Raw genomic sequence first — 20,090 nt, 5'->3', positions numbered from 1 at the left:
TCAGGGTCAAGGTCAGACCATGGTCGCTAGATAGGGTTCAGGATTAATACTATATTAATATATATAATATAATATATTTCACTTCAAAAGGTTGTGCAAAGAAAAGATACATAGACAGTATAGCACAGTTTAGTATAATATTGCAGTTTAGCGTGTCAGGATAACATATAGCATAGAGTTGCAGTGTAGGCCAGTATGAGTATAATATAGTATATAGCAGCGTAACATAGAATAATAATATATTAAATATTGTATAATACTGTACCAATATGGTGTAGTATAAATAGTATGATTTAGTTATTATAATAAAATAGAAATTATATAGTATATAGAAGTATAATATAGAATAATACATTATATAAATGTATAGATAAATTCTTATATATACCTGCCTCTACACACACACAACACACCGATAGACGTATTGCGTAAAAACCAAACAGAATATACCCATTTTGCAAAAATGAAAACATCAACACAACCAAATTAAATCAACATAAATAAACCCATTTTGTGTATCTATCAGTCAAACTCCATATTTAGGTTCATTCATTTATACACACACACACACACACACACGCACGAACACACACACACACACACACACACACACACACACACACACACACACACACACACACACACACACACACACACACACACACACACACACACACACACACACACACACACACACACACACACAGATAGCCTATATAGTTGAAAGTGGGGGTGCAAGATTATTAAGTGACAGGCCTCCACGGCAGATTTCTTTTTAATTTAATGAACACCTGTAAGTGCAATTTCCTGCAATATAGAGCCTTCAATCTTGACCAATAAAGCTGCTCGTTTCACTATAAAACTCAGTTTATATTGCAGTATGTAGCTAATTACTATAATAATATATTAATATATATATATATATATATATACTGTATATATACTGTATATTGATTTTTCACCCTTTTATTTTTATTAAATCAATCTCCTTTCAAATAGGCCAAGTTTTTAATAAGAAAGAGAAAAAATATATATTTCCATTACCTGTAACTTGTGTCTCTTTCTCTCCTTCTCTGCCTCCTCCCTGAGTCTGCACAGTCACCATATCATTCTACATTAAGGAGAGCAATACACTTATGAATACACTGAACGGGTTTGAATACACAATCTTTATGCTACTCTGTAAAGAAAGGGAGAGAGGGGGGGATATATGATCCAAGTATTTGTGGCTTAATTTGTTATGTTATCCTACACTTTAAGCTGACTGTCTGATATTTCCATTACCTGTAACTCTTGTGTCTCTTTCTCTCCTTCCTGAGTCTGCACAGTCACCATATCATTCTACATTAAGGAGAGCAATACACTTATGAATACACTGAACATCATTATGAAACATTTCTATTAGCATTTCACCACTCTCTTTTCTTTTTCAACTAGTCTAAGGGCGGGATCCACAAAGAATGGATTGCACGGTGCTTACAATTCATTATAAATTGAAAATGGGGGACCCTGATGTAAACAAGATGAACGTTTTTCTCTGGTCTGCATCCCCTTAACAATCATGTGTATTGAGCCGTACTGTACTGTATGCTGTACCCATTCTGCAATCTGTTATTGATTGATTAAAAATGTTATTAACATATTGCAGAATGGGTACAATACAGTACGGCTCAATACACACAATTGTTAAGGGGATGCAGACCAGAGAAAGACTTTCGTCTTGTTTACATCAGGGTCCCCCATTTTCAATTCATAATGAATTGAAGCCTGGCATCTGTAAATGCAGATATAAGTACTTTATTCTTATTTTATTATCATCATTATTATTATTATCATTATTTTCTTTCCAATGAAATGAAAATCAGAAAATAAGTGGTATTTGATGGAAAATATGAAAGTCAATGCTTGAAGGAAAATGGACTTCGGAAATCAGTTTTTTATCTACTGTTCTGTAAAAGTCTTGTCGAATGTAATGTTTTATGTTTTGTGTGGACCCCAGGGAGACTGGTTGTTGTCATGCAACAGCTAATGGGGATCCTAATCAACTCAAACTCTCATGGGCTTCGATCTACCAGCTAGCCCCTTCCGTGACTGTGATGCACCGAGTGAATCCACAGTCACTTGCTCCTCAATAGCAAACCAACCGTCATATGTTGACCATGAAGGACTGGTTCTGCCCGAACCGCTCGTTATACAAGTATCACAGAGACATTTCAAAGCTACTCACAGTTGCACGAGGGTTTCGGACAGATATACGTGATGGTTTGAAAGCTCGGCATTGCATGCGCACTGACTGCTGGGGGAGGGAGGGGCCGTGGGAGGCACTGGATCAAACCATTAAAATGTGGGGGGCAGGAGGGGCACAATCTTTGGAAACTTAAAAACTCGCTATTAAGTGTCATTGCGTATTATTAATTTGATTGAAATTACGTAGTTATGTTTACAGTTATATATTGGGGGGGGGGACATATCATATTTTTCATATGATCAAAAAGTGGGGGTGCAAAAGCACACATTTGCTCCCCCAAGTTCAATTGTGGGGGTGCAGCTGCTCCGTTTGGTCCATTGCTCAGGCGCCACAAGAATGCATGCACATAGACAAACAACACACACACAAACACCAGCAGACATGCACACACAGACCAACACACGCACACACACACACACACACACACAGTCACACATATAGAGACATGCACACACACACAAAAATGCATGCACATAGACAAACAACACACACACAAACACCAGCAGACATGCACACACAGACTAACACACACGCACGCACGCACGCACACACACACACACACACACACACACACACACTCACACTCACACTCACTCACTCTTTCCCTCTCGTGTATCATTGTATTGCAGACGTTTTAAAATAAAATACATATTATGGAAATCATCAATGACAAGCTCCACCCTCGAGGTTTGTTTATACACGCGCACATGCGTCACTACGCCCCGCCCCGTTGACCACACACACACACACACACACACACACACGCACACACGCCCGGGCGGGATATTTCATCAGCGAACACTCCACGGTTGGTCCAGTGTTGTCCTTGTCTTGCTTTGCTTGTTGCCGAACTACTGCTGTTTCTTCTGAAACGATCAACCAACACGGTGAGTAAATAAACGACTCAATGTAAATGTAAACGGTTGTGTTTGTGTTTCATTGTGATGATGATGATGATGATAATGTCCGCCTCCAGGTGGTAGTAGTATAGTAATAATAACGGACTGACGCAATCTCGCCTCGTGTGTTGTCAGATCATAAACTCATCTGTGACTGTAATACGCTGATATTAACGCGTTAATAACGTGGCTATGAAACTAATGTTTTCAATGAAATATATTAGTTAAAACACCGCCGTTGACTAATTAATAGCTATAGCGTTAATAATAGTTGTTCGGTCAGGGTTACATCAGCTGATTTAGCTAATATAGCCAACGACGTTACCCGCTCATCTCTTAAACAACTAAATATTAAACGAAATTGGGGCATATTACTACGAATTTGATCGTAGTACTATGATGACTCCATCGGTCACTTGATTGTCATGTAGCTCGATCACCACGTCTCGGGGGCTATGTGTCCTGTTTTCATGCATTGTTGTGATGGTACTGTACCACTCGGCCTAGTTACTGTATATTAATGTTCCACCGCTAGAGGAGGATCACACAGAGCCACGCAGCTATAGCTGGATACACCACACACCAGCAAACACTGATCAAACCAAAGGACAAACTCCTCTTCCAGCTGCGTTAACGCTAGCTAGTAGACGCTGAGCTGCTAAATGGCATTTTTGTTTTCAAATAACCATAGTTATATAACTCATTGATTTGATGAGACTACACGGCGATGTACTGTCTGCTGCTGCTGCCCCATACTGTACGTACTGTGTTGCATCAGCAAGTGATGCCAGTCACTTCCCACCACCTACCTCATGGGCTATTATTATTATGGTGAATGCTCGAAAGGTTATTGCCCAGTAAGGAGGTGTAAATTAAGCCTCTTGTCAAATGTCATTTATATGTCACTGGTGGTCAGGGATTTCAATGGAGATGATTCTGTGTGCAGGGAGCCACCCTATAGTCACTTGTTGCAATGTCCTGCTATCAAACATCAACTTGATGGTGTGCATTCATAAATGGGGTAACCAGACATCCACTTTCCTCTTGGGACAGTCCAGCTCAGTCACTTTTCAGTATCCAGTTCATATTTGGTATTTGTTTCAAGAGTGTATATATTTTATAGTCAGCTACCTACAAATGTGGCGTTCATGGTGTTTGGTTATTATGCGCATGCTGTCTCTGTGTGTGCATTTGGCATGTTGTTATTGCATGTTGCCATACTGGGATGCACTGATCTGATACAACACTTGCTATATGAGAAATCTATTAACAAACATTTAATAAATTGATTTGTTATTACTACCGCATCCTGTAAACAAGTTGTAGTTGTAACAGTAATATTATGCTTTTCACTTACTCTATCAATGCACAAAAATCAACACATGCATCTGGTCAGCCACTGTAACACAGTCACGCATACTTGCTTCCAAATATACTGGTATTGTAGATCAGGATTGTAGTACTGTTGTATCCGTACGGTACACTGCATCATACCTGTAGGGGGGAAATCAATGACTGTCTTGTCAAGCCTGCATCAAAATAAGTTCAGGGTTGCTTTTATGATGGGATTTTGGTATCAATTCAGACTTCTTGGTTTAGTATGTATGTCACTTGATTTATATGGTTGTCTATTGTTTTTTTTAATGTTTATTTTCGGTATCAGATAATAACAAAGCAATGGGCAGCCATTTAGAAGTTTAGCAAATAGCAATACATAACTTCCTTTTCAATATTTTTGCAGCATCCCTCCAAGTAGGCCTATGTCTAAGCATGTAGCCTGTACCAAACTGGGTGCTTTTATAGTGCCTAATTTTCAGACAATCTAATCAAAAACTCTGTTTTTAAAAAGAGATGTGTTGTGGGTATGCTTAGTGATTAGGGGTGTAATGGTACACAAAAACCATGGTTCGGTACGTACCTCGGTTTTGAAGTTACGGTTCGGTACAGGTTTTCCATGTTCCACTCAGGGGTGTGCTGTAACTAATTGTACTTGTAGGGCTGTCAACGAATATTCTATATTGAAATGAATAATCGACTTGTACCAAAAAATAATTATATTAGATTGTGAAAAAAACAGCCCCCGGTGGGCGGTCGTTAGTGGTTAACAATAACATACCATTGTATTCGTTCGGTACACAGCCGTTCAGTACGGTACGGTACACACTGAAACGGTTCGGTACGGATACGTGTACCTTTACACCTGTTAGTGATTATTCCATCCATAGACATGTCATGTTGGCATGCTGTGTTCTGCCATTATCTAGGGCTCATATTATGGGTACATACAATGGTTGGGAGTGGGACAGATAAAATGGCCTGTGAGCCTGCCTCTGGTTGGTCCCCCCACGCAACAAGAGGAACAATTATGCGCCTTGTGCGCCCCGCCCACATCTGGGCGCTGTCTGTTTATTTCTGGTAGCTGATGCTAGCTACTAGTGTGGATGTGGATATTGCTAAACCGGATAAATAGCCTCATTTATCTATTAGCCCAAAACTGTTAAGCTTGCTCATTATTCTTATAATACAGCTATTTGTAAATACACAGCCTAAAAACCACCCCTGCCTAAAAAGTAGTTTTGTCCATTGTCTATATCTATTGTTCATTTAACGAAGGACTCCTTTAAATGTCACATAAATCAAAGGATATCCCCTATACACCGGAATACTGCCCATCGGAGAGTACATGCATCCTTAGTTTGGTACATTCCACTTCTGGAAAGGGGAGTTGTTGTGGGTAATAATGGCACCTGGCCAGAAGGGTCCCTCAGTTCAGTCTCAGTGGTCAGTCCATCCACACATATGTGCGCGCAGCCACACACGCACACACACACACACACACACACACACACACACACACACACACACACACACACACAGCAGTCAGTCCCTTTTTTGCCTAGAAAGCAGCACACTGTTCCATAACTTCAAACGGCTAGACTGCCATTGTCTGTGACACATAAAATGAAACGTAGCCCCTTTTTCGTGACTGTGATGCACCGAGTGAATACACAGTCCCTTATTCCTCCATAGGAGAAAATCCCACAATTAACTCTGAAGAACTGGTCCTCAGCTAAACGCTCGTTGTACAAGTATCGCAGAGAAATTTCAAAGGTACTCAAAGTTGCACGAGGGTTTCGGACAGACAAACGCTAGGGTTTGAAAGCTCGGCGTTGCTAATAAACATTTTAAATAATTTTTATAAACTGGTCAACACACAGCTTTATTTCCGGCATTGGGTGCCTGTCCTGATGCGCCTGCGCTGTGATCACAGCGCAGGCGCATCAGGCAGCTAAAGCCGGTTTGAGCAGTGTTGACCAGTTTATACATTTAAAAAATATATATATATTAGCAACGCAGAGCTTTCAAACCCTAGCGTTTGTCTGTCCGAAACCCTTGTGCAACTGGGAGTACCTTTGACATTTCTCTGCGATACTTGTACGAGAAGCGTTTTGATAGAGAAAAGCGAGACAGAGTTAATTGTGGGATTTTCTTATGGAGGAATAAGGGACTGTGTATTCACTCGTCCATGTGTTGGAGTGCATCACAGACTCGAAAGGGGCTAAATGAAACGTAGAGGCAGATCTGGAGTCAGCCTGCCAGGACGCACTGTAGCCTCCATGATAATTAAGCCGGTTCACATTCACCCAGTCACTCAGGGATAGCAGCTAATAATATAACTTAAAACTCATATTTTTTACATTTTTCTTTTCACTGGCATTTAGGTCAGAGAGGCCAGAGTTCTATAACTCTAGTTTATTCTGCCTTGTTGTACCACTTCCTGCTTAGTTTTGTTTGTTTCTTTCCTCACATGATACCTGCTTCGTTTGGACCTGGGCGCGTTAGTAGCGCTGCGCCACATAGCACTGTCTCTTGCTGTCCACGATCTCCCTTATAACGCCCGCGGTGCTGGTGAGGGCCTGGGAAAGAGCCACACTTCTAGGAATGTTTAAATCCTCGTTCGCCACTGGGTCTGATTCATTGTGAGAACCTGTTTGAAGTCTGGGGTCATCCTACATACTGTAGAATGGTGTCATCGTTTTAGCTGTCACTCTCGTATCAGATTAGACTAGATTGCTCTATCCTGGAGTCTTATATCAGGGATTTGGTGCTAATTCTTTAAATAATTGGATTCTAGGCCCTGCCCCCCCCCCCTCCCCTTACATTTAATGTCAGCCAGTTTGGCCCGGGAACAGAGAAAGACGATCATTGTGCCCTGTAGCAAGATAATCTGTAAACGTATCTATTTATATAAGCTATTAAACTGCTTTTATAACAGACACTTACAGCGGTAATAATAAAACGGATACAACCACGTTGTTTTTGTTGACAGCTGAGAGGCAAGACAAAGCCATGCGTTGTTATAGATGGATAGAGGGGCAGCAGACTACAGTATAATGAGGTTAGCAGGTTGCCTTAGTCAATAGTCCTGCTAATCCTCTTAGAGGCCCAAGCTGCCCACAGTCAAGTAAGGGGAACATTAGCTCTGCAACCTGTTGGAACCAAATATTAGAAAATGAAATGACAGTGTTTGCATGGTGCTGTTGTTCCTGGTCCGGTGGCCCGGCTGGCAGTGGCTACACACTGCAACTGAACTCACCAAACGAATAATGAATGAATGAGTAATGGAAAATCAGTATCCGACACACAGTTCTGCGTCGTTTCCTTCTCTCCTTTCCTTCCCTCGGGCTACATTTGCCACTCCTTGTAATTTCTGAAATGTAGGGACAGTTGGAATGAAAAGGAGGTGAGTTAGGGTGTGGAAGCCATCCAGCAGGCTACTCCAAGTCTGAGAGTGTGTGTGTGTGTTTACAGACAGCACTTTGCTGAGTATTGGCCTTCACCTACTGTGCGGTCTAGACTCGTCACTCTCGCCTCAGTGCAACCTGTGTGTAAATTCACCCTTGTTACACACACACACACACACACACACACACACACACACACACACACACACACACACACACACACACACACACACACACACACACACACACACACACACACACATAAACATGCACTCCCACAGTCCTGTGTGTACACACTGGTTTGACCCAGGCACCCTCGTGAAAGACCACAAGGAAAAGATTAGCCTAGAAACTGGCTCTAGCGTGGCCTTTCAGCAAGCTTTACTGTAGGGATCCAGCATCGTTTTAATGAGACCACCCTAGAGCGAGTGAGGGTTTTCAGTGCCAATCGGCCAGGGTACGTACTGCCAACCTTTGGCTATCATCCGACCAGGAACATCCCTGTCACTATCTCAAGGTACTCTGTCAATCTTAATTAAGTGTAACTAAGACAACTGGTGAAAAATATTAAAGACACTCCCAAACTATTCACACTTTTCCTTGTGGCAGTCACCATGGTGGTGTTAGTGTGGTAGTAGTCGTTTCATCCAAGCAATGACTTGTCTTAATCATGTCAAAGATGTAAAAGACCCCTGTAGCTTAGTCTCTCCTGCCGGTGGTACAGTGGTACTGTGAGAACGGAGGGCTGACCCCCGGGGAGATCAGAGTCTGGCCGCAGGGCACCATGAAACCTGCTTGTGAATGTTTATTGACACGGCCTGTGCACCCTCAGATCTCGCCTCCCTGTGAGTGGGAGTGGTGAATGCGGTCGGAATATCACAGCGAGCCGGGGAGGAGGAGCGTTTTTTCCAGCCTGTGCCCGGCGTTTCCCATCACTCTTCAGAAGGCTCGCTGCTGTTTGTTATTGTGACCGCCGGGGCTACTTTCTCTGTTGAATTTGTACATTGTTCCGATAAATGTTTGTTTTTTCCTCTCTCTCTCTCGACACTTGACTGTATGAGAGGCAGGATATTCTCATTTTTTGTTGTTGTTGTTGAAGTTGTCAAAAAGAGAGGTGCTTTGATAATGTAGGTTATATTGATTCAATGGTATTAATAGAACACCTTGTTACAACCTGCCATTGTGTTTTGTGTGTTTATGAAATAAGAGTGGGTACACTACGGACAAACATTCGGTGAAATAGGCTAGCAAAAAGAGATTATTTTTACAAGTTCAAGTATATAACGGTGTTTTCAGGCTTTGCTACTACAGTATCGAATGTTGTGTTGAATCCGATGTGTGGCCCCGTGGTGTAATGTTAGTCTCTACCAGGACATTAAGCTCACAGGTCTTGACTGCGTACTGCAGTAAGTTTGGCCTTTACAGTATCAAGTGAATGTGTCCCTTGTCCTCTGTGCCGTCCGTGTAGAGTGACTCACAGAGCGGCGATGTCCGTCTGGCTCCTCGGCTCGGAGACACGCAGCAGGCTCGGGTGTCACTGGAGCAACAGGCACAGGATGAAGTTGCCCTTGAGCTGCTGACGGGGAATCAGCTGCTCTGCCCCTGGTGCTGACCATAATGATTTAGTGGGGAAATAGCGAAACATACTCCAGACCAGCCATCAGCATATACAGCGTATCTGCAGGGTATTAAAAAGTCTTACATTCATAATTCTCAATTTAAGGCATTAAAAGGTCAAAAGTAAAAAAAAAAAGAAAAAAAAAAAAGTCTTACATTTAATTTGCACATTTAAAAAACGACTGTCGGGAAGTAGTTTTTTGCGTGGATACCGGGAGCTTGGTGCGTCTGGCGAGAGCTTGTGCGAAACGTGCGAGAATAAACATTGGCGTGAAAACGGCAGACACCCTGACACATAGATGGGTGTCATACTCAGCTGATAGAGTTGTGCCCTTCCTGATGACTTGTCGTAGGGCTGGGCGATATGGCCTAAAAATAAAATCTCAGATTATTTTTTAAATACGATTTCCGATTTTAATCGATTTTTTTCTCTTGAAAACTAGAAACGCCTAGGAAATCATTCAAATAACCTTTGTTTTTATTTGACACAAAAAGATTATCAAACCAAGATGAATTTCCCTATTGGGATTGAAGTGCAAACCTAACTTTCACCAATCTTCACAAAAATATAATATATATTTATATATATATATATATATAAAAGGTTACTCTTGATCAAACAAAGATGAATGTCCCTATTGGGATTAATAGTGCAATAATTGCTTTTTCACCAAACTTCACTTAAAACAAATAAAACGTGCCTCTTGATCATCAAACAAGAATGAATTGCCCTATTGGGATTAATAAAGTGCAAATCTAACTTTCACCAAACATAAAATAAAAGGTGAATAAAAAAATAAAAAAATGTGTTGTTGAAAATCGTTAATTTTAGAAAATCGTCCTAGATCATTCATTCGAATTAATCGGAAAAATCGATTAATCGCCCAGCCCTAACTTGTCGTACAGAACTTGCAAGTCGCTTTGGATAAAAGCGTCAGCTAAATTACTAAGTGTAAAGGTTGTTTTGATACAGAGCATCAGAGCAAGCATCAGTCCATTAACCACGAGTGGTGAAGTCTGAAGGCAGACGTTTCCTTCAAGACGAGGAAAGATTCACGTTCCTGCTATCGTTTTTGCATCTTTTGCTTGAATAACCGTTGGCTTTATCTTTTTAATAGAATCTTTTGAGCAAATCCAAGAATGGTTCTATTGAACATTTCAAGCCTTTGTTTGCAATAGCATCACAGGTGCCGTAACTTAGTTTACCAACAAATTATTATATTGTTATTTTTAGCCTGTCAGGTTTATTCATATTCAGAATAGGAAGTGACTGTGATCACTGATGGAGACTCAGTGTTCAGGGTAACAGAACATGAGGTGAGGAGGACCTTTAAGAAAGTGAATATCAGGAAGGCAGCAGGACCGGACGGTATCCCCGGCCGCGTCCTAAAAGTCTGTGCCGACCAACTGGCCCCGGTATTCACTGACATATTTAACCTGTCCTTAGAACATGCTGTCATCCCCACCTGTCTGAAGAAGTCCACTATTATCCCTGTACCCAAAAAATCCAAGCCTGCTTGCCTCAACGACTACCGCCCTGTAGCTCTCACCTCTCACCTCTCACCTCCATAGCCATGTCGTACAGAACTTGTAAGTCGCTTTGGATAAAAGCGTCAGCTAAATGACTAAATGTAAATGTAAATGTATAGCCATGAAGTGCTTTGAGAAGCTAGTAAAGGGCTACATCTGCTCCTCCCTCCCCATCAACCTGGACCCCCTGCAATTTGCATACCGCCCCAACAGGTCCACGGAGGACGCCATAGCCCATGTGCTGCACACAGCAGCATCACACCTGGACAAGAGGCAGGGGAACTATGTGAGAATGCTGTTCATCGACTATAGCTCAGCATTCAATACCATAGTCCCCTCCAAACTCATAGCCAAGCTCAGGGACCTGGGCTTGAACTATGACCTCTGCCAGTGGGTCTTGGACTTCCTGACGGGCAGACCCCAGGTGGTGAGAGCAGGCAACTGCACCTCCTCATCCATCACTCTCAACATAGGGGCCCCCCAGGGCTGTGTTCTGAGTCCCCTCCTCTACTCCCTGTACACACATGACTGTGTGGCACAGCGGAACAACAACACAATCATCAAATTTGCTGACGACACAGTAGTGGTGGGCCTGATCTCTGCAAACGACGAGAGGGCCTACCTGGAGGAGGTCAAGGTTCTAGCGGGATGGTGTCAAGAGAACAGCCTCTCCCTGAACGTCAGCAAAACAAAGAAGATGATTGTGGACTTTAGGAGGTCGGGGACTACAGCCCCCTCAGCATCGACAGGGCACCGGTTGAGAGAGTGAACAGTTTTAAGTACCTCGGAGTCCACATATCCGAGGACTTGACATGGACCACACGCATTGACAGTGTTGTGAAGAAGGCACGGCAACGCCTCTACTTCCTCAGGCGCCTAAGGAAGTTCCAAGTCAGTCAGAAGATCCTTAAGAACTTCTACTCATGCACAATAGAGAGCGTCCTGACTGGCAATATCACCTCCTGGTTTGGGAATAGCACCGCACAAGACCGTAGCAGACTACAGATAGTGGCCTGTTCAGCCGAAAGCACAATTGGAGGGGGACTTCCCACTCTCCAGGACATTTACAACAAGCGGTGCATGGGCAAGGCTAAGAGAATTATCAAAGACTCCAGCCACCCAAACAACTGCCTCTTTGAACTGCTGCGGTCAGGCAAGCGATACTGGAGTCTCATGGCAAGCACAGAGAGACTCAGGTTGCGGTTAGACTTTCGTTTCGTTTTCAGATGAGTTTCGCTTTTCCAGGTCGCAACGTAGGTAGGCGAGTCACACTTTCGTTTTGTCACCTGAGCACAGTGATGTAGTACACTGCCAAAGCAGTAGGTGGCAGTAGGTGGCGAACATGAAGGCAATTTTCAACCAATCAGAACTTGAATGTGCCAATACACTTCCTGCAAAGAAATGTCAACACGCCGCCATCTTTAAATGCCTCGGCTATTTAGCCAATGCAGCACTTATTTTTCAGCAAAGTGTAATAAAAGTGCAATAAACAAAACGGATACATTCACTGTGTGTGTGTGTTCTGCCTCTCATTTGTTGATGAAACAAAACTATCATCAACACAATTGACCACCAAGAGCGGAGTTTAATCTCATCGGCGCGGCATTTAGTTAGCTTACATGCTAACGCGATAGGAATATGCCATTATAACAGTATAGCATTGTGGCTAGAAGCTAACATTTAGCTCACGTTAACCAGCCAGCACCAAACTGATGATATCGGAAGCTATCAGTAGCTAGATAAACATTAGAGACAACGCCTTGTGTATTAAACAAAAGTGAATAGATGACTGGGCCATTTTGTTTAATGCTTGTTAAGATTGAAAGAGGAGCTTGAGCTAACAGGGTCTGATAGCTAACGCTAGCTCACGTTAACCAGCTGCTCATGCAATCGGTAATGCTAGCAGAATGAATGGATGTAAACTTTATTTAACATATTGCATAATGGGTACAATACAATACGGCTCAATACAAACAATTGTTAAGGGAATGCAGGCTGTTGTATCTTGGACTGGGGTCCTTATAACAATAACTTGACAACACATGGTAGCTGCAGCTATTTGGGACAGCTCTGTTGTCACCGGAAGGGCACGCAGATGGTATCTACTGCGCATGGGCGTTGAGCAACAACGGCTCCGCGCAGATTACACGACACGTTGTTGGCGAGTTTTTGGCGTTATTCCAAAACGGAAACACAATTTAGCGTTTTCAGTAGGGCCAGCAAACGTATTCAAAAAACGACCACAAAAACACTAGTCTAACCATGGCCTCAGAAGAAGCTTCTATCCCCAGGCCATCAGGATGCTCAATGAACAATAACACTATGTAACAACCATCAAATGCACTCACAGCACAGACTCACTTTAAACAAACAACTCACTGCAGCACCCACTTTAACCACTTTAGAACACCTAAACACACTTTATATTTATTGGTAAAGAATTTGCACTACAACCCATACCTCATTACACCTTACTGTAAATTGTACCTCAATTGTACCTCATCCCATTTCTGCTTTGCACCGTATAGTATATTGTATGGTAACTCAGTTACTTCTACTCTGCATTGAGCATTGTATATATGTATATACTGTTGGATTCTGATCAATCAGCCGCTATCACGTCTTCGTCTGTTTGGCTTGTGTTCTCATTTCCATCCACTGACTCTACGTTGTGTATTTTTATTCCCCAGACGTCTCCTCATACTGGCTGATAAACCTTATCATTCCCTGTTAGTGCAATCCGCAGCATAAGTATTCACCACCTCCATAAGAATTCGACCCTCAGACAGCATACCTTTCTTGAAAGAGCGTTGTTTATTAAATAAACAGAAACCTCAGCTCAGATGTTATCATATTGTATTGTCATTGCTATCAGTAAAAAAAAATATCCAAACTTCAAATAACTACACCTAGCACCGTTAGATGCTATCATCTCCCCCCAATCTATACATCACATACATTGTAAAACACCCGATTTCTCTCAATACTGAACACTTTTGTCTACGTACTTGACTTCTATTTTATACTTGCTATACTTATTTTATACTTATCTATTTTTGTCTAGCACAGTCTCTGGAGCGTAACAGAAAGAAGCATTTTGTATAAAAGTATTCTGTACTTCTGTATGACAACTAATAAAGAAACTTGAACTTGAGAAACTTTATCTTATTTACTAGTAATAATAACGCACTCCCTCTCATGTTCTGTTGCTTAATTTCCTGATTGCAATCAAGTCGACTCCTCTAGGCTTATTGCCCTACTGCCTGTGGCCGTTGGTAGGATCAACACCGATGAGATAAAAAATTGCTAGGGTCTGCAGGCGGGATAAACATAGCTAGATACCACCACACTCAGCAAAATAATAAAAATGTCAAGGGTAGCGAACATTACACTACCAAAATATCTGTTGCCCTTTACATTGGTGGCCTAGATCTACCCATAGTGTCCCCTATCATGCCTAATTTGAGCTGACCCACTTAGACCTATCTCAAACCCTGCCCCTTTTCTTGATCCTCCAATCACAGCTGTCGCTTACCTCGGACTTCCTCGTACAAACTTTGTTTGTACGAGGAAGTCAGAGGTAAGCGACAGCTGTGATTGGAGGATCAAGAAAAGAGGGCAGGGTTTTGAGACAGGTCCATTGAGCAGAGCAGTCAGGAGAGGAAAGCCCCCCCCCCCCCCCATCCTCTCACCTTTGCATTTTTGCCTATTCTCACCACGGTCTTGTTCTAGGACTGTCACAGTAGTCAAAACATTACAAAGGTGAGGCCATTTTCAGGCTCCTAAGGTGTCCCTTTATTAATCCCCTTCAATTCAAAAGGTCCTCAGACTAGGCTACTAATACCACCAGGTAACGACTCGTGCGGGAGCTTGTGGTGGGTCTGGGTCCAGGAATGACTGAAAGGCTACATTTTCATTTTCACCCTAATAGACTGTGAATTGTTTGGACCTCCTTTAATTCTAGTGCTTACCAGAGCTGTGCTTGTAAAAAAAAATCATCCAGCATAGAGACTTTTTTTTTTTTGGTCGACTAAGACCAAACTGAGAAACTAATGGACTATGAGGGGGCATCCCTGTTCATTCTTATTTCATTTATTTAGTTTTATTTTATGCAAAATCCTATCCTGACAAACTTACATTCTGTCCTAACGTAACCTAAGCACACTAAGACCATGGGCCTCTTTTGTGTGACTGTCCTCTTGCTGTGTTTTGTTTGTTCTGTATGTTGCGGACATTACTGCTGCGTTACACAACGGTTTTGTGACGTGGTGAGGCCTTATTGGTGATGGAACATGTTGGTGTCCGGACCTGGGCGAGAGTCCATTTGAGAACCAGACCACCTGTACAATCAACACGTGTGCTTGTGTTGGTCTTGCCTAAGTGTCCTTTGCCCATCACGCCTGCCCTTGTCTTCCCGTGTGTGTTGTGTGTTACTGTACTGCTCTATTATCTCCCACTTGTCCTGGAGGCAACACGTGTCGCTACTGACGTAGGGTTTCTTGCAGCTGTCCTTGAAGAGAGGCCTGTGTTTGTGTGCGTTATTTACCAGTACTTTATTATTATTATGTGTTACTACTATTCTCTCTAGAGAAATACCTAAATTTGGGGTGAATTCCATTGTGGAACTGTGTAGAGGACGGGCTTCTTCTCCTCATCGGCTCCTGACCGTGAAAGATTCCCACATTGATAAAGCAGTTCATTGCCTCATGGGAAAGGGGGGAAAAAGGTTAGTTTTCAAGGTAAACTCGAGACCAAATCGCAAGCAAATAACTTGAAGTTGAAACAAGGACACAGCGCTGGCTTCAAGGCGGAGCTGCAGTGTTGTGTTCTAGCGTGGAATGAGGGTCAGTCTCTAATCAATACAACATCAAATGAAACCGGACAGCTAAGTAGAAGCATAACCTACAAATCACTAGCTTGCATACCCTTGGAATCGGTAGCTAATAGTAAATTGCAACTGTCACAGAATGTCAGTCAAACGTAACCTAATGTTTATCCAGCCGTCACACCTTGGTCTCTTGACTGAGGCAGTTGGTGCTGGGCACCCTGTCGGCTTGCTGTCTACCAAGCGTTGTTGTACATGGAACTATGCGTGTTGTTGTCGTGACGTCAAGCTGATGCCCGTGGCCGGGTGGGTCACCATTAGGTTAGGGGCAGAGCAGTTAACCACAAGTGACTGAGTTACTGAATGAACTAGGGATGCACCGAATGGGAAATTCTTGGCCGAAACCGATACCGAAAATAGGAAACAGTTGGCCGAAAACCGAATGCCGAAAGGCCGAAAATGATTAATATAAATATATATATATATATATATGTTTTTTTTTTTTTTTTTTTTAGCTACCTGATTATGGCAAAAGACATGATTATGGCTAAACTTAACTTAAATAATATTAATAATCACTATTATGGGCCCATAAAACATTTATTCAGCACTTTTGAATGCATACATTAATTCCAGACTGTTAAGACTAAAAGACTACAACGATTGATGACGACTTCCTGTCCTCGCATTTCCATTTCCGGTTTAACGATACATTTTCAACAACAGATTGCTGCTAATTAAACACTTCATTTAAACGGAGTAACGTTAACGTTATGTCGAGTTCATACGTGTAGTGTAGTATGAACTCGTCATAACGTTAACATTACTCAGTGTCCACTGTTGCTGCCACCGTTGCGTCGCAGATGGATGGTACACTGTTAGCTCCGTAGCTAATCCGCTCCTAGACTACTGATAGCAGTACCGTTAACGTCGGAGCTGATCAATACTCCGGTTTTTTCTAATTTAGTTTAGAACCGGGTTTCAGGGGGCATCCCTACTCCCAAGAGGAGTTAGTTATCACAGGCTGTAGAATGCAGGAAGAGCTGCCAAGCTGCTCACGTTACATGTTGCGCATGCTACCGGTATGTCTGTAGTCGCGTTTTGATGACGTCATCACAACAACACGTTATTTGACTTTCGGTCATATATTTTCGGTGCTAAAACCCTTTCGGCCGAAAGCCGAAAGAGCCTTTTTAACCATTTTCGGCCGATAATTTTCGGTAGCCGAATTTTCGGTGCATCCCTAGAATGAACAATCTCGCAACCCATCGGCTATCGTTTTTATTTTTACTGACTGATTAAAAACTAGGGATGCACCGATATGAAAATTTGCCACCGATACCGATACCGATTGTTCAACTAACACAATCGGCCGACACCGATATTTTCTTTTATTTTTCTTTGTAATATTTTTATTTTTATTTTATGAAACTACTGTATATTTGTGTTATAAATTGTGCTCACCGATATGAACATAGGCCTCTTTACTTACTTAAAAAAAGGAAACATCAAGAAATAGCACTATCTCTCTCCCAGTATGGTCTGCCGGGCTGCAGCTAGATACTAGTTCTCCCAGTATGGTCTACCGGGCTGCAGCTGGTACTATTGTCTCAACCAGAGCTCTCAACCAATGAAATTTTGATTGACAGTCGATTCTGCCAATTACGTCACACACCGCTTGCACCCGCCTCTGCTGTTACCACCAATCGGCAAGCGCGTATACATTTTTTACTTCCGCTTTTGTCCGCCATTGATTTTGACGAGAGGTTTTCTACAACAACAACAACGTTAGATCCCCGCGGCGGCCGGCCGACGTTTAGCTTTTAGCTCCGCAGGATGACTAAACGAGGCATAATGATTTTACTGCAACGAATGTTATAATAAAACAAAGCCTTTCTATACATGTGTCTGATTGAAAACTTTATTAACAGATTGCAGAATGGGTAAAACTCAGGGCTCTATGAGCAACGGAAGGAACTGAGCTAGTATGAACGAGTAATGCTTGCTACATTCGGGTAAATAATATGCTGATGTTATTGAACGTGTAACACTAACTATATAACGTTAATGCCACAAAACAAATGCATTTGTTAATCATAAGTAGTAACTTTGATGCAGTAGCTTGTGTGTGTGTGGGCCGGGGGCGGCGTTGTGCAGGTCGCGACGCGACTGAACTTTTTTTTGCCTTTTGACGCGACACAAATTGATGGATATTTATCGGCTACTGCCATCGGCACATTCGAGCTTATCGGCCGATAGGCCGATTGCAGTCAACAAGGCACTTATCGGCCGATACCGATACCCGACCGATACATCGGTGCACCCCTATTAAAAACGTAATGTTTTTGTGCTTCCGGTGTAGCTGCTGTCTGCTGGCTTCTAATTCCTACGCTCACACCCCCTTATATCGAGGATAAGACTTCCTCTTCCTGTGCGCCGGTCATTGTTTACAGTCCGATTAGCAACCAGCTCCTTTAATTATTTCAAAGGCAGTTGTGTATCAGACTCTGAAAGCAACATGTTTCCTATATGACAGCGTTTCTCCACACCATACTCAAACTGAATAATACTGTTTAGAAGCTGCATTTCTGCTAATGCGTTCCGCCTCTTATCCTCCACACGGACTGTTTACCTCTTCCGCTCCTCCCACACGGACTGTTTACCTCTTCCGCTCCTCCCACATGGACTGTTTACCTATTTCGCTCCTCCCACACGGACTGTTTACCTCTTCCGCTCCTCCCACATGGACTGTTTACCTATTTCGCTCCTCCCACATGGACTGTTTACCTATTTCGCTCCTCCCACATGGACTGTTTACCTCTTCCGCTCCTCCCACATGGACTGTTTACCTCTTCCGCTCCTCCCACATGGACTGTTTACCTATTTCGCTCCTCCCACATGGACTGTTTACCTATTTCGCTCCTCCCACACGGACTGTTTACCTCTTCCGCTCCTCCCACATGGACTGTTTACCTATTTCGCTCCTCCCACATGGACTGTTTACCTATTTCGCTCCTCCCACATGGACTGTTTACCTATTTCGCTCCTCCCACACAGACTGTTTACCTCTTCCGCTCCTCCCACACGGACTGTTTACCTCTTCCGCTCCTCCCACATGGACTGTTTACCTCCTCCGCTCCTCCCACACGGACTGTTTACCTCTTTCGCTCCTCCCACATGGACTGTTTACCTCTTTCGCTCCTCCCACACGGACTGTTTACCTCTTTCGCTCCTCCCACACGGACTGTTTACCTCTTTCACTCCTCCCACACGGACTGTTTACCTGCATGCAACCAAAGTATGTTCCTGTGGAAATCGCTGCCCACGTTATTTTCAAGTGTCATCCCCGCTCAAACGTGATTGGTCAATACGACTTGGACTACAAATGCCTAGAGATTCACATGCAGAATCAGATCTGTTTAATAGTCTGACCTAATAGTCCATCAGTTACAAATAATTGCATACATTTCACCAGGGATTTGTTGTAAGTTGTGAAAGAAAACACAGGCTAAAGAGCTGAACAGTGATGATGCCTGTGGAGAATATAGATTCCACTCTGATAAAGCAGGCTACAGGATTCCCTCCATTAGACCTATTTTTCACTTGTTTCCTCCTCGGTCTTCCCCAGCGGTGCGTTCCTGATATCAACTCTGATTGCACGCATGCTAATGACGCCACGTGCACGCGCTCCCGCGCATGCGCATACATGTCCCCTCGCTTGAGCACAGACTAAAGACAGTGCCTAATTGCCTCTACGAATGGAATGTAACACATATCATTAACAAGTTAGGTGTGAATGTATCTGAGAACGTATTTAACACACCTGACGACCGGCGCTATTGATATGCAAAGTACCCCAGGTGGGTACTTATAGCGAGTTGGCGAGTGCAGCGCATTCCTGTGTGCGTGCACGCGCTTCTGCTCAAATCTTTGGCTGCCTCGTCCCATGAAGAACGCATCCCTGGTCTTCCCAACAGCAGTGGTTTCCTGTTACACAAGCTTGGGCCAGGGTTGGGTTAAACTGGTGCCATACTGGTTTCTCTCTACACCAGTATAATTCTCCACAGCGTCCCTACTGTTATTGCCTTGTCACTGAAAGAGCCAGCCATGGCAAAATAACAGCAGTACTGTGTCACAGTGAGCCTGGCCATCATTTACTGTACTATTCCAGCTTCAATAACCTTTTAGTTTTTTATTTAGCCTAATGTACTCTCCCCGTTCTGCTT

General features: G+C 42.9%; 1 protein-coding gene across 1 annotated transcript in view; it reads left to right on the top strand.

The window, feature by feature from the left end:
* Positions 1-3,055: 3,055 nt before the first annotated feature.
* The window catches only part of slc7a3a (solute carrier family 7 member 3a), a 38,734-nt gene continuing 21,699 nt past the window's right edge, over positions 3,056-20,090 (top strand). Inside the window, exon 1 of the mRNA XM_084319628.1 lies at positions 3,056-3,135. The gene's annotated coding sequence lies outside the window, so the exon portion shown is untranslated. The remainder of the gene's footprint in view (positions 3,136-20,090) is intronic.

Source organism: Notolepis coatsorum (assembly GCF_963971535.1).
Source record: "Notolepis coatsorum genome assembly, chromosome: 8".
In the NCBI taxonomy this organism is placed as follows: domain Eukaryota; kingdom Metazoa; phylum Chordata; class Actinopteri; order Aulopiformes; family Paralepididae; genus Notolepis; species Notolepis coatsorum.
Note: the sequence above shows the minus strand (reverse complement) of the source record. Positions and strands in the feature narration are given on the sequence as shown.